Genomic DNA, 15,723 nt, shown 5'->3' on the forward strand with positions numbered 1-15,723 from the left:
AGCGATACACAGCACACAGTGACTCAGTCACATACCATATCTGTGTGCACTGCTCAGGCTCAGGCCAGTGTGCTGCATCATCTATTATCTATATATAATATTATATATATCTCTCTGACTGCTCAGCTCACACAGCTTATAATTGTGGGGGAGACTGGGGAGCACTACTGCAGTGCCAGTTATAGGTTATAGCAGGAGCCAGGAGTACATAATATATTATATAGTGAGTGACCACCAGACACACAGTGCAGTTTATTTAATATATCCGTTCTCTGCCTGAAAAAAGCGATACACACAGTGACTCAGTCAGTCACATACCATATCTGTGTGCACTGCTCAGGCTCAGGCCAGTGTGCTGCATCATCTATTATCTATATATAATATTATATATATCTGTCTGACTGCTCAGCTCACACAGCTTATAATTGTGGGGGAGACTGGGGAGCACTACTGCAGTGCCAGTTATAGGTTATAGCAGGAGCCAGGAGTACATAATATATTATATAGTGAGTGACCACCAGACACACAGTGCAGTTTATTTAATATATCCGTTCTCTGCCTGAAAAAAGCGATACACACAGTGACTCAGTCAGTCACATACCATATCTGTGTGCACTGCTCAGGCTCAGGCCAGTGTGCTGCATCATCTATTATCTATATATAATATTATATATATCTGTCTGACTGCTCAGCTCACACAGCTTATAATTGTGGGGGAGACTGGGGAGCACTACTGCAGTGCCAGTTATAGGTTATAGCAGGAGCCAGGAGTACATAATATATTATATAGTGAGTGACCACCAGACACACAGTGCAGTTTATTTAATATATCCGTTCTCTGCCTGAAAAAAGCGATACACACAGTGACTCAGTCAGTCACATACCATATCTGTGTGCACTGCTCAGGCTCAGGCCAGTGTGCTGCATCATCTATTATCTATATATAATATTATATATATCTCTCTGACTGCTCAGCTCACACAGCTTATAATTGTGGGGGAGACTGGGGAGCACTACTGCAGTGCCAGTTATAGGTTATAGCAGGAGCCAGGAGTACATAATATATTATATAGTGAGTGACCACCAGACACACAGTGCAGTTTATTTAATATATCCGTTCTCTGCCTGAAAAAAGCGATACACACAGTGACTCAGTCAGTCACATACCATATCTGTGTGCACTGCTCAGGCTCAGGCCAGTGTGCTGCATCATCTATATATATTATATATCTGTCTGACTGCTCAGCTCACACAGCTTATAATTGTGGGGGAGACTGGGGAGCACTACTGCAGTGCCAGTTATAGGTTATAGCAGGAGCCAGGAGTACATATTATATTAAAATTAAACAGTGCACACTTTTGCTGCAGGAGTGCCACTGCCAGTGTGACTGACCAGTGACCTGACCACACTGACCACCAGTATAGTTAGTAGTATACTTATATTGTGATTGCCTGAAAAAGTTAAACACTCGTCGTGTGACTTCACTTGTGTGTTTTTTTTTTTTTTATTCTATAAAAATAAAACTCATTCTGCTGACAGACAGTGTCCAGCAGGTCCGTCATTATATAATATATAATATATACCTGTCCGGCTGCAGTAGTGATATATATATATTTTTTATATCATTTATCATCCAGTCGCAGCAGACACAGTACGGTAGTTCACGGCTGTGGCTACCTCTGTGTCTCTGCACTCGGCAGGCAGTCCGTCCATAATTGTAATACCACCTAACCGTGGATTTTTTTCATTCTTCTTTATACATACATAGTTACATAGACATCTTCTCTTTATCAACCAGTCTATATTAGCTGCAGACACAGTACAGTACGGTAGTTCACGGCTGTGGCTACCTCTGTGTCTGCACTCGGCAGGCAGTCCGTCCATAATTGTATACCACCTAACCGTGGTTTTTTTTCATTCTTCTTTATACATACATAGTTACATAGACATCTTCTCTTTATCAACCAGTCTATATTAGCTGCAGACACAGTACAGTACGGTAGTTCACGGCTGTGGCTACCTCTGTGTCTGCACTCGGCAGGCAGTCCGTCCATAATTGTATACCACCTAACCGTGGATTTTTTTCAGTCTTCTTTATACATACATAGTTACATAGACATCTTCTCTTTATCAACCAGTCTATATTAGCTGCAGACACAGTACAGTACGGTAGTTCACGGCTGTGGCTACCTCTGTGTCTGCACTCGGCAGGCAGTCCGTCCATAATTGTATACCACCTAACCGTGGATTTTTTTCAGTCTTCTTTATACATACATAGTTACATAGACATCTTCTCTTTATCAACCAGTCTATATTAGCTGCAGACACAGTACAGTACGGTAGTTCACGGCTGTGGCTACCTCTGTGTCTGCAGTCGGCAGGCAGTCCATAATTGTATACTAGTATCCATCTCCATTGTTTACCTGAGGTGCCTTTTAGTTGTGCCTATTAAAATATGGAGAACAAAAATGTTGAGGTTCCAAAATTAGGGAAAGATCAAGATCCACTTCCACCTCGTGCTGAAGCTGCTGCCACTAGTCATGGCCGAGACGATGAAATGCCAGCAACGTCGTCTGCCAAGGCCGATGCCCAATGTCATAGTACAGAGCATGTCAAATCCAAAACACCAAATATCAGAAAAAAAAGGACTCCAAAACCTAAAATAAAATTGTCGGAGGAGAAGCGTAAACTTGCCAATATGCCATTTACCACACGGAGTGGCAAGGAACGGCTGAGGCCCTGGCCTATGTTCATGGCTAGTGGTTCAGCTTCACATGAGGATGGAAGCACTCAGCCTCTCGCTAGAAAAATGAAAAGACTCAAGCTGGCAAAAGCAGCACAGCAAAGAACTGTGCATTCTTCGAAATCCCAAATCCACAAGGAGAGTCCAATTGTGTCGGTTGCGATGCCTGACCTTCCCAACACTGGACGTGAAGAGCATGCGCCTTCCACCATTTGCACGCCCCCTGCAAGTGCTGGAAGGAGCACCCGCAGTCCAGTTCCTGATAGTCAGATTGAAGATGTCAGTGTTGAAGTACACCAGGATGAGGAGGATATGGGTGTTGCTGGCGCTGGGGAGGAAATTGACCAGGAGGATTCTGATGGTGAGGTGGTTTGTTTAAGTCAGGCACCCGGGGAGACACCTGTTGTCCGTGGGAGGAATATGGCCGTTGACATGCCAGGTGAAAATACCAAAAAAATCAGCTCTTCGGTGTGGAGGTATTTCACCAGAAATGCGGACAACAGGTGTCAAGCCGTGTGTTCCCTTTGTCAAGCTGTAATAAGTAGGGGTAAGGACGTTAACCACCTCGGAACATCCTCCCTTATACGTCACCTGCAGCGCATTCATAATAAGTCAGTGACAAGTTCAAAAACTTTGGGTGACAGCGGAAGCAGTCCACTGACCAGTAAATCCCTTCCTCTTGTAACCAAGCTCACGCAAACCACCCCACCAACTCCCTCAGTGTCAATTTCCTCCTTCCCCAGGAATGCCAATAGTCCTGCAGGCCATGTCACTGGCAATTCTGACGAGTCCTCTCCTGCCTGGGATTCCTCCGATGCATCCTTGCGTGTAACGCCTACTGCTGCTGGCGCTGCTGTTGTTGCCGCTGGGAGTCGATGGTCATCCCAGAGGGGAAGTCGTAAGCCCACTTGTACTACTTCCAGTAAGCAATTGACTGTTCAACAGTCCTTTGCGAGGAAGATGAAATATCACAGCAGTCATCCTACTGCAAAGCGGATAACTGAGTCCTTGACAACTATGTTGGTGTTAGACGTGCGTCCGGTATCCGCCGTTAGTTCACAGGGAACTAGACAATTTATTGAGGCAGTGTGCCCCCGTTACCAAATACCATCTAGGTTCCACTTCTCTAGGCAGGCGATACCGAGAATGTACACGGACGTCAGAAAAAGACTCACCAGTGTCCTAAAAAATGCAGTTGTACCCAATGTCCACTTAACCACGGACATGTGGACAAGTGGAGCAGGGCAGGGTCAGGACTATATGACTGTGACAGCCCACTGGGTAGATGTATGGACTCCCGCCGCAAGAACAGCAGCGGCGGCACCAGTAGCAGCATCTCGCAAACGCCAACTCTTTCCTAGGCAGGCTACGCTTTGTATCACCGCTTTCCAGAATACGCACACAGCTGAAAACCTCTTACGGCAACTGAGGAAGATCATCGCGGAATGGCTTACCCCAATTGGACTCTCCTGTGGATTTGTGGCATCGGACAACGCCAGCAATATTGTGTGTGCATTAAATATGGGCAAATTCCAGCACGTCCCATGTTTTGCACATACCTTGAATTTGGTGGTGCAGAATTTAGAGATGAGCGCCTGAAATTTTTCGGGTTTTGTGTTTTGGTTTTGGGTTCGGTTCCGCGGCCGTGTTTTGGGTTCGAACGCGTTTTGGCAAAACCTCACCGAATTATTTTTGTCGGATTCGGGTGTGTTTTGGATTCGGGTGTTTTTTTCCAAAAACACTAAAAAACAGCTTAAATCATAGAATTTGGGGGTCATTTTGATCCCAAAGTATTATTAACCTCAAAAACCATAATTTACACTCATTTTCAGTCTATTCTGAATACCTCACACCTCACAATATTATTTTTAGTCCTAAAATTTGCACCGAGGTCGCTGTGTGAGTAAGATAAGCGACCCTAGTGGCCGACACAAACACCGGGCCCATCTAGGAGTGGCACTGCAGTGTCACGCAGGATGTCCCTTCCAAAAAACCCTCCCCAAACAGCACATGACGCAAAGAAAAAAAGAGGCGCAATGAGGTAGCTGTGTGAGTAAGATTAGCGACCCTAGTGGCCGACACAAACACCGGGCCCATCTAGGAGGGGCACTGCAGTGTCACGCAGGATGGCCCTTCCAAAAAACCCTCCCCAAACAGCACATGACGCAAAGAAAAAAAGAGGCGCAATGAGGTAGCTGACTGTGTGAGTAAGATTAGCGACCCTAGTGGCCGACACAAACACCGGGCACATCTAGGAGTGGCACTGCAGTGTCACGCAGGATGTCCCTTCCAAAAAACCCTCCCCAAACAGCACATGACGCAAAGAAAAAAAGAGGCGCAATGAGGTAGCTGTGTGAGTAAGATTAGCGACCCTAGTGGCCGACACAAACACCGGGCCCATCTAGGAGTGGCACTGCAGTGTCACGCAGGATGTCCCTTCCAAAAAACCCTCCCCAATCAGCACATGATGCAAAGAAAAAGAAAAGAAAAAAGAGGTGCAAGATGGAATTATCCTTGGGCCCTCCCACCCACCCTTATGTTGTATAAACAAAACAGGACATGCACACTTTAACCAACCCATCATTTCAGTGACAGGGTCTGCCACACGACTGTGACTGATATGACGGGTTGGTTTGGACCCCCCCCAAAAAAGAAGCAATTAATCTCTCCTTGCACAAACTGGCTCTACAGAGGCAAGATGTCCACCTCATCTTCACCCTCCGATATATCACCGTGTACATCCCCCTCCTCACAGATTATCAATTCGTCCCCACTGGAATCCACCATCTCAGCTCCCTGTGTACTTTGTGGAGGCAATTGCTGCTGGTCAATGTCTCCACGGAGGAATTGATTATAATTCATTTTAATGAACATCATCTTCTCCACATTTTCTGGATGTAACCTCGTACGCCGATTGCTGACAAGGTGAGCGGCGGCACTAAACACTCTTTCGGAGTACACACTTGTGGGAGGGCAACTTAGGTAGAATAAAGCCAGTTTGTGCAAGGGCCTCCAAATTGCCTCTTTTTCCTGCCAGTATAAGTACGGACTGTGTGACGTGCCTACTTGGATGCGGTCACTCATATAATCCTCCACCATTCTATCACTGTTGAGAGAATCATATGCAGTGACAGTAGACGACATGTCCGTAATCGTTGTCAGGTCCTTCAGTCCGGACCAGATGTCAGCATCAGCAGTCGCTCCAGACTGCCCTGCATCACCGCCAGCGGGTGGGCTCGGAATTCTGAGCCTTTTCCTCGCACCCCCAGTTGCGGGAGAATGTGAAGGAGGAGATGTTGACAGGTCGCGTTCCGCTTGACTTGATAATTTTGTCACCAGCAGGTCTTTCAACCCCAGCAGACCTGTGTCTGCCGGAAAGAGAGATCCAAGGTAGGCTTTAAATCTAGGATCGAGCACGGTGGCCAAAATGTAGTGCTCTGATTTCAACAGATTGACCACCCGTGAATCCTTGTTAAGCGAATTAAGGGCTGCATCCACAAGTCCCACATGCCTAGCGGAATCGCTCCGTGTTAGCTCCTTCTTCAATGCCTCCAGCTTCTTCTGCAAAAGCCTGATGAGGGGAATGACCTGACTCAGGCTGGCAGTGTCTGAACTGACTTCACGTGTGGCAAGTTCAAAGGGCATCAGAACCTTGCACAACGTTGAAATCATTCTCCACTGCACTTGAGACAGGTGCATTCCATCTCCTATATCGTGCTCAATTGTATAGGCTTGAATGGCCTTTTGCTGCTCCTCCAACCTCTGAAGCATATAGAGGGTTGAATTCCACCTCGTTACCACTTCTTGCTTCAGATGATGGCAGGGCAGGTTCAGTAGTTTTTGGTGGTGCTCCAGTCTTCTGTACGTGGTGCCTGTACGCCGAAAGTGTCCCGCAATTCTTCTGGCCACCGACAGCATCTCTTGCACACCCCTGTCGTTTTTTAAAAAATTCTGCACCACCAAATTCAAGGTATGTGCAAAACATGGGACGTGCTGGAATTTGCCCATATTTAATGCACACACAATATTGCTGGCGTTGTCCGATGCCACAAATCCACAGGAGAGTCCAATTGGGGTAAGCCATTCCGCGATGATCTTCCTCAGTTGCCGTAAGAGGTTTTCAGCTGTGTGCGTATTCTGGAAAGCGGTGATACAAAGCGTAGCCTGCCTAGGAAAGAGTTGGCGTTTGCGAGATGCTGCTACTGGTGCCGCCGCTGCTGTTCTTGCGGCGGGAGTCCATACATCTACCCAGTGGGCTGTCACAGTCATATAGTCCTGACCCTGCCCTGCTCCACTTGTCCACATGTCCGTGGTTAAGTGGACATTGGGTACAACTGCATTTTTTAGGACACTGGTGAGTCTTTTTCTGACGTCCGTGTACATTCTCGGTATCGCCTGCCTAGAGAAGTGGAACCTAGATGGTATTTGGTAACGGGGGCACACTGCCTCAATAAATTGTCTAGTTCCCTGTGAACTAACGGCGGATACCGGACGCACGTCTAACACCAACATAGTTGTCAAGGACTCAGTTATCCGCTTTGCAGTAGGATGACTGCTGTGATATTTCATCTTCCTCGCAAAGGACTGTTGAACAGTCAATTGCTTACTGGAAGTAGTACAAGTGGGCTTACGACTTCCCCTCTGGGATGACCATCGACTCCCAGCGGCAACAACAGCAGCGCCAGCAGCAGTAGGCGTTACACGCAAGGATGCATCGGAGGAATCCCAGGCAGGAGAGGACTCGTCAGACTTGCCAGTGACATGGCCTGCAGGACTATTGGCATTCCTGGGGAAGGAGGAAATTGACACTGAGGGAGTTGGTGGGGTGGTTTGCGTGAGCTTGGTTACAAGAGGAAGGGATTTACTGGTCAGTGGACTGCTTCCGCTGTCACCCAAAGTTTTTGAACTTGTCACTGACTTATTATGAATGCGCTGCAGGTGACGTATAAGGGAGGATGTTCCGAGGTGGTTAACGTCCTTACCCCTACTTATTACAGCTTGACAAAGGGAACACACGGCTTGACACCTGTTGTCCGCATTTCTGGTGAAATACCTCCACACCGAAGAGCTGATTTTTTTGGTATTTTCACCTGGCATGTCAACGGCCATATTCCTCCCACGGACAACAGGTGTCTCCCCGGGTGCCTGACTTAAACAAACCACCTCACCATCAGAATCCTTCTGGTCAATTTCCTCCCCAGCGCCAGCAACACCCATATCCTCCTCATCCTGGTGTACTTCAACACTGACATCTTCAATCTGACTATCAGGAACTGGACTGCGGGTGCTCCTTCCAGCACTTGCAGGGGGCATGCAAATAGTGGAAGGCGCATGCTCTTCACGTCCAGTGTTGGGAAGGTCAGGCATCGCAAACGACACAATTGGACTCTCCTTGTGGATTTGGGATTTCAAAGAACGCACAGTTCTTTGCGGTGCTTTTGCCAGCTTGAGTCTTTTCAGTTTTCTAGCGAGAGGCTGAGTGCTTCCATCCTCATGTGAAGCTGAACCACTAGCCATGAACATAGGCCAGGGCCTCAGCCGTTCCTTGCCACTCCGTGTGGTAAATGGCATATTGGCAAGTTTACGCTTCTCCTCCGACAATTTTATTTTAGGTTTTGGAGTCCTTTTTTTTCTGATATTTGGTGTTTTGGATTTGACATGCTCTGTACTATGACATTGGGCATCGGCCTTGGCAGACGACGTTGCTGGCATTTCATCGTCTCGGCCATGACTAGTGGCAGCAGCTTCAGCACGAGGTGGAAGTGGATCTTGATCTTTCCCTAATTTTGGAACCTCAACTTTTTTGTTCTCCATATTTTATAGGCAGAACTAAAAGGCACCTCAGGTAAACAATGGAGATGGATGGATTGGATACTAGTATACAATTATGGACGGACTGCCACGGTTAGGTGGTATAAAAAAACCACGGTTAGGTGGTATATATTGTAATACAATTATGGATGGACGGACTGCCTGCCGAGTGCCGACACAGAGGTAGCCACAGCCGTGAACTACCGCACTGTACACTGGTTGATAAAGAGATAGTAGTATACTCGTAACAACTAGTATGACACTATGACGGTATAAAGAATGAAAAAAAAACCACGGTTAGGTGGTATATATTATAATAATACAATTATGGATGGACGGACTGCCTGCCGAGTTCCGACACAGAGGTAGCCACAGCCGTGAACTACCGCACTGTACACTGGTTGATAAAGAGATAGTAGTATACTCGTAACAACTAGTATGACTGACTATGACGGTATAAAGAATGAAAAAAAAACCACGGTTAGGTGGTATATATTGTAATACAATTATGGATGGACGGACTGCCTGCCGAGTTCCGACACAGAGGTAGCCACAGCCGTGAACTACCGCACTGTACACTGGTTGATAAAGAGATAGTAGTATACTCGTAACAACTAGTATGACTGACTATGACGGTATAAAGAATGAAAAAAAAACCACGGTTAGGTGGTATATATTGTAATACAATTATGGATGGACGGACTGCCTGCCGAGTTCCGACACAGAGGTAGCCACAGCCGTGAACTACCGCACTGTACACTGGTTGATAAAGAGATAGTAGTATACTCGTAACAACTAGTATGACTGACTATGACGGTATAAAGAATGAAAAAAAAACCACGGTTAGGTGGTATATATTATAATACAATTATGGATGGACGGACTGCCTGCCGACTGCCGACACAGAGGTAGCCACAGCCGTGAACTACCGCACTGTACACTGGTTGATAAAGAGATAGTAGTATACTCGTAACAACTAGTATGACACTATGACGGTATAAAGAATGAAAAAAAAACCACGGTTAGGTGGTATATATTATAATACAATTATGGATGGACGGACTGCCTGCCGACTGCCGACACAGAGGTAGCCACAGCCGTGAACTACCGCACTGTACACTGGTTGATAAAGAGATAGTAGTATACTCGTAACAACTAGTATGACACTATGACGGTATAAAGAATGAAAAAAAAACCACGGTTAGGTGGTATATATTATAATACAATTATGGATGGACGGACTGCCTGCCGAGTGCCGACACAGAGGTAGCCACAGCCGTGAACTACCGCACTGTACACTGGTTGATAAAGAGATAGTAGTATACTCGTAACAACTAGTATGACTGACTATGACGGTATAAAGAATGAAAAAAAAACCACGGTTAGGTGGTATATATTATAATACAATTATGGATGGACGGACTGCCTGCCGACTGCCGACACAGAGGTAGCCACAGCCGTGAACTACCGCACTGTACACTGGTTGATAAAGAGATAGTAGTATACTCGTAACAACTAGTATGACACTATGACGGTATAAAGAATGAAAAAAAAACCACGGTTAGGTGGTATATATTATAATACAATTATGGATGGACGGACTGCCTGCCGACTGCCGACACAGAGGTAGCCACAGCCGTGAACTACCGCACTGTACACTGGTTGATAAAGAGATAGTAGTATACTCGTAACAACTAGTATGACACTATGACGGTATAAAGAATGAAAAAAAAACCACGGTTAGGTGGTATATATTATAATAATACAATTATGGATGGACGGACTGCCTGCCGACTGCCGACACAGAGGTAGCCACAGCCGTGAACTACCGCACTGTACACTGGTTGATAAAGAGATAGTAGTATACTCGTAACAACTAGTATGACTATGACGACGGTATAAAGAAAGAAAAAAAAATACCACGGTTAGGTGGTATATAATTATACAATTATGGATGGACGGACTGCCTGCCGAGTGCCGACTGCCGACACAGAGGTAGCCACAGCCGTGAACTACCGCACTGTACTGTGTCTGCTGCTAATATAGACTGGTTGATAAAGAGATAGTATACAACAATATACTACTATACTGGTGGTCAGGCACTGGTCACCACTAGTCACACTGGCAGTGGCACTCCTGCAGCAAAAGTGTGCACTGTTTAATTTTAAATTAATATAATATTATGTACTCCTGGCTCCTGCTATAACAACCTGCAGTGCTCCCCAGTCTCCCCCACAATTATTATAAGCTTTTATACATTGATGTGCAGCACACTGGGCTGAGCTGAGTGCACACAGACTGAGTCACACTGTGTGACTGCTGTGTATCGTTTTTTTCAGGCAGAGAACGGATATAGCAGAGAACGGATATATTAAATAAAAGTTAACTTAACAACAACTGCACTGGTCACTGTGGTAAACTCTGTCTGCACAATCTCTCTCTCTCTCTCTCTCTTCTAATCTATTCTAATGGAGAGGACGCCAGCCACGTCCTCTCCCTATCAATCTCAATGCACGTGTGAAAATGGCGGCGACGCGCGGCTCCTTATATAGAATCCGAGTCTCGCGAGAATCCGACAGCGTCATGATGACGTTCGGGCGCGCTCGGGTTAACCGAGCAAGACGGGAAGATCCGAGTCGCTCGGACCCGTGAAAAAAAAAGTGAAGTTCGTGCGGGTTCGGATTCAAAGAAACCGAACCCGCTCATCTCTAGCAGAATTTTTTAAAAAACGACAGGGGCGTGCAAGAGATGCTGTCGGTGGCCAGAAGAATTGCGGGACACTTTCGGCGTACAGGCACCACGTACAGAAGACTGGAGCACCACCAAAAACTACTGAACCTGCCCTGCCATCATCTGAAGCAAGAAGTGGTAACGAGGTGGAATTCAACCCTCTATATGCTTCAGAGGTTGGAGGAGCAGCAAAAGGCCATTCAAGCCTATACAATTGAGCACGATATAGGAGATGGAATGCACCTGTCTCAAGTGCAGTGGAGAATGATTTCAACGTTGTGCAAGGTTCTGATGCCCTTTGAACTTGCCACACGTGAAGTCAGTTCAGACACTGCCAGCCTGAGTCAGGTCATTCCCCTCATCAGGCTTTTGCAGAAGAAGCTGGAGGCATTGAAGAAGGAGCTAAAAGGGAGCGATTCCGCTAGGCATGTGGGACTTGTGGATGCAGCCCTTAATTCGCTTAACAAGGATTCACGGGTGGTCAATCTGTTGAAATCAGAGCACTACATTTTGGCCACCGTGCTCGATCCTAGATTTAAAGCCTACCTTGGATCTCTCTTTCCGGCAGACACAAGTCTGCTGGGGTTGAAAGACCTGCTGGTGACAAAATTGTCAAGTCAAGCGGAACGCGACCTGTCAACATCTCCTCCTTCACATTCTCCCGCAACTGGGGGTGCGAGGAAAAGGCTCAGAATTCCGAGCCCACCCGCTGGCGGTGATGCAGGGCAGTCTGGAGCGACTGCTGATGCTGACATCTGGTCCGGACTGAAGGACCTGACAACGATTACGGACATGTCGTCTACTGTCACTGCATATGATTCTCTCAACATTGATAGAATGGTGGAGGATTATATGAGTGACCGCATCCAAGTAGGCACGTCACACAGTCCGTACTTATACTGGCAGGAAAAAGAGGCAATTTGGAGGCCCTTGCACAAACTGGCTTTATTCTACCTAAGTTGCCCTCCCACAAGTGTGTACTCCGAAAGAGTGTTTAGTGCCGCCGCTCACCTTGTCAGCAATCGGCGTACGAGGTTACATCCAGAAAATGTGGAGAAGATGATGTTCATTAAAATGAATTATAATCAATTCCTCCGCGGAGACATTGACCAGCAGCAATTGCCTCCACAAAGTACACAGGGAGCTGAGATGGTGGATTCCAGTGGGGACGAATTGATAATCTGTGAGGAGGGGGATGTACACGGTGATATATCGGAGGGTGAAGATGAGGTGGACATCTTGCCTCTGTAGAGCCAGTTTGTGCAAGGAGAGATTAATTGCTTCTTTTTTGGGGGGAGTCCAAACCAACCCGTCATATCAGTCACAGTCGTGTGGCAGACCCTGTCACTGAAATGATGGGTTGGTTAAAGTGTGCATGTCCTGTTTATACAACATAAGGGTGGGTGGGAGGGCCCAAGGACAATTCCATCTTGCACCTCTTTTTTCTTTTCTTTTTCTTTGCATCATGTGCTGATTGGGGAGGGTTTTTTGGAAGGGACATCCTGCGTGACACTGCAGTGCCACTCCTAGATGGGCCCGGTGTTTGTGTCGGCCACTAGGGTCGCTAATCTTACTCACACAGTCAGCTACCTCATTGCGCCTCTTTTTTTCTTTGCGTCATGTGCTGTTTGGGGAGGGTTTTTTGGAAGGGACATCCTGCGTGACACTGCAGTGCCACTCCTAGATGGGCCCGGTGTTTGTGTCGGCCACTAGGGTCGCTAATCTTACTCACACAGCTACCTCATTGCGCCTCTTTTTTTCTTTGCGTCATGTGCTGTTTGGGGAGGGTTTTTTGGAAGGGCCATCCTGCGTGACACTGCAGTGCCACTCCTAGATGGGCCCGGTGTTTGTGTCGGCCACTAGGGTCGCTAATCTTACTCACACAGCTACCTCATTGCGCCTCTTTTTTTCTTTGCGTCATGTGCTGTTTGGGGAGGGTTTTTTGGAAGGGACATCCTGCGTGACACTGCAGTGCCACTCCTAGATGGGCCCGGTGTTTGTGTCGGCCACTAGGGTCGCTTATCTTACTCACACAGCGACCTCGGTGCAAATTTTAGGACTAAAAATAATATTGTGAGGTGTGAGGTATTCAGAATAGACTGAAAATGAGTGTAAATTATGGTTTTTGAGGTTAATAATACTTTGGGATCAAAATGACCCCCAAATTCTATGATTTAAGCTGTTTTTTAGTGTTTTTTGAAAAAAACACCCGAATCCAAAACACACCCGAATCCGACAAAAAAAATTCGGTGAGGTTTTGCCAAAACGCGTTCGAACCCAAAACACGGCCGCGGAACCGAACCCAAAACCAAAACACAAAACCCGAAAAATTTCAGGCGCTCATCTCTAATATATTATACAGTATATGAGTGGGGTGAAAGTGCTATATATAATATATACAGTATATGAGTGGGTGGAAGTGCTATATATAATATATACAGTATATGAGTGGGATGGAAGTGCTATATATAATATATACAGTATATGAGTGGGATGGAAGTGCTATGTATAATATATACAGTATAATGAGTGGGTGAAAGTGCTATATATAATATAGACAGTATATGAGTGGGTGGAAGTGCTATATATAATATATACAGTATGTGATTGGGGTGGAAGTGCTATATATAATATATACAGTATATGAGTGGGTGGAAGTGTTATGTATAATATATACAGTATAATGAGTGGAGTGGAAGTGTTATGTATAATATATACAGTATAATGAGTGGGGTGGAAGTGCTATATATAATATATACAGTATATGAGTGGGTGGAAGTGCTATATATAATATATACAGTATATGAGTGGGGTGGAAGTGCTATATATAATATATACAGTATATGAGTGGGATGGAAGTGCTATGTATAATATATACAGTATGTGATTGGGGTGGAAGTGCTATATATAATATATACAGTATATGAGTGAGTGGAAGTGTTATGTATAATATATACAGTATAATGAGTGGAGTGGAAGTGTTATGTATAATATATACAATATAATGAGTGGGGTGGAAGTGCTATATATAATATATACAGTATATGAGTGGGTGGAAGTGCTATATATAATATATACAGTATATGAGTGGGGTGGAAGTGCTATATATAATATATACAGTATATGAGTGGGGTGAAAGTGCTATATATAATATATACAGTATATGAGTGGGTGGAAGTGCTATATATAATATATACAGTATATGAGTGGGGTGGAAGTGCTATATATAATATATACAGTATATGAGTGGGATGGAAGTGCTATGTATAATATATACAGTATAATGAGTGGGTGAAAGTGCTATATATAATATATACAGTATATGAGTGGGTGGAAGTGCTATATATAATATATACAGTATGTGATTGGGGTGGAAGTGCTATATATAATATATACAGTATATGAGTGGGTGGAAGTGTCATGTATAATATATACAGTATAATGAGTGGAGTGGAAGTGTTATGTATAATATATACAGTATAATGAGTGGGGTGGAAGTGCTATATATAATATATACAGTATATGAGTGGGTGGAAGTGCTATATATAATATATACAGTATATGAGTGGGGTGGAAGTGCTATATATAATATATACAGTATATGAGTGGGATGGAAGTGCTATGTATAATATATACAGTATGTGATTGGGGTGGAAGTGCTATATATAATATATACAGTATATGAGTGGGTGGAAGTGTTATGTATAATATATACAGTATAATGAGTGGAAGTGTTATGTATAATATATACAGTATAATGAGTGGGGTGGAAGTGCTATATATAATATATACAGTATATGAGTGGGTGGAAGTGCTATATATTATACAGTATATGAGTGGGGTGGAAGTGCTATATATAATATATACAGTATATGAGTGGGGTGAAAGTGCTATATATAATATATACAGTATATGAGTGGGTGGAAGTGCTATATATAATATATACAGTATATGAGTGGGGTGGAAGTGCTATATATAATATATACAGTATATGAGTGGGATGGAAGTGCTATGTATAATATATACAGTATAATGAGTGAGTGAAAGTGCTATATATAATATATACAGTATATGAGTGGGTGGAAGTGCTATATATAATATATACAGTATGTGATTGGGGTGGAAGTGCTATATATAATATATACAGTATATGAGTGGGTGGAAGTGTTATGTATAATATATACAGTATAATGAGTGGAGTGGAAGTGTTATGTATAATATATACAGTATAATGAGTGGGGTGGAAGTGCTATATATAATATATACAGTATATGAGTGGGTGGAAGTGCTATATATAATATATACAGTATATGAGTGGGTGGAAGTGTTATGTATAATATATACAGTATAATGAGTGGGGTGGAAGTGCTACATCTCCTATATATTTGGCTACATCTGTGACTCTGTGCCTGGCCGTAACGCTGGGTGGAGTCACAGC

Source organism: Pseudophryne corroboree, chromosome 8 (assembly GCF_028390025.1).
Source record: "Pseudophryne corroboree isolate aPseCor3 chromosome 8, aPseCor3.hap2, whole genome shotgun sequence".
Taxonomy (NCBI): Eukaryota; Metazoa; Chordata; class Amphibia; order Anura; family Myobatrachidae; genus Pseudophryne; species Pseudophryne corroboree.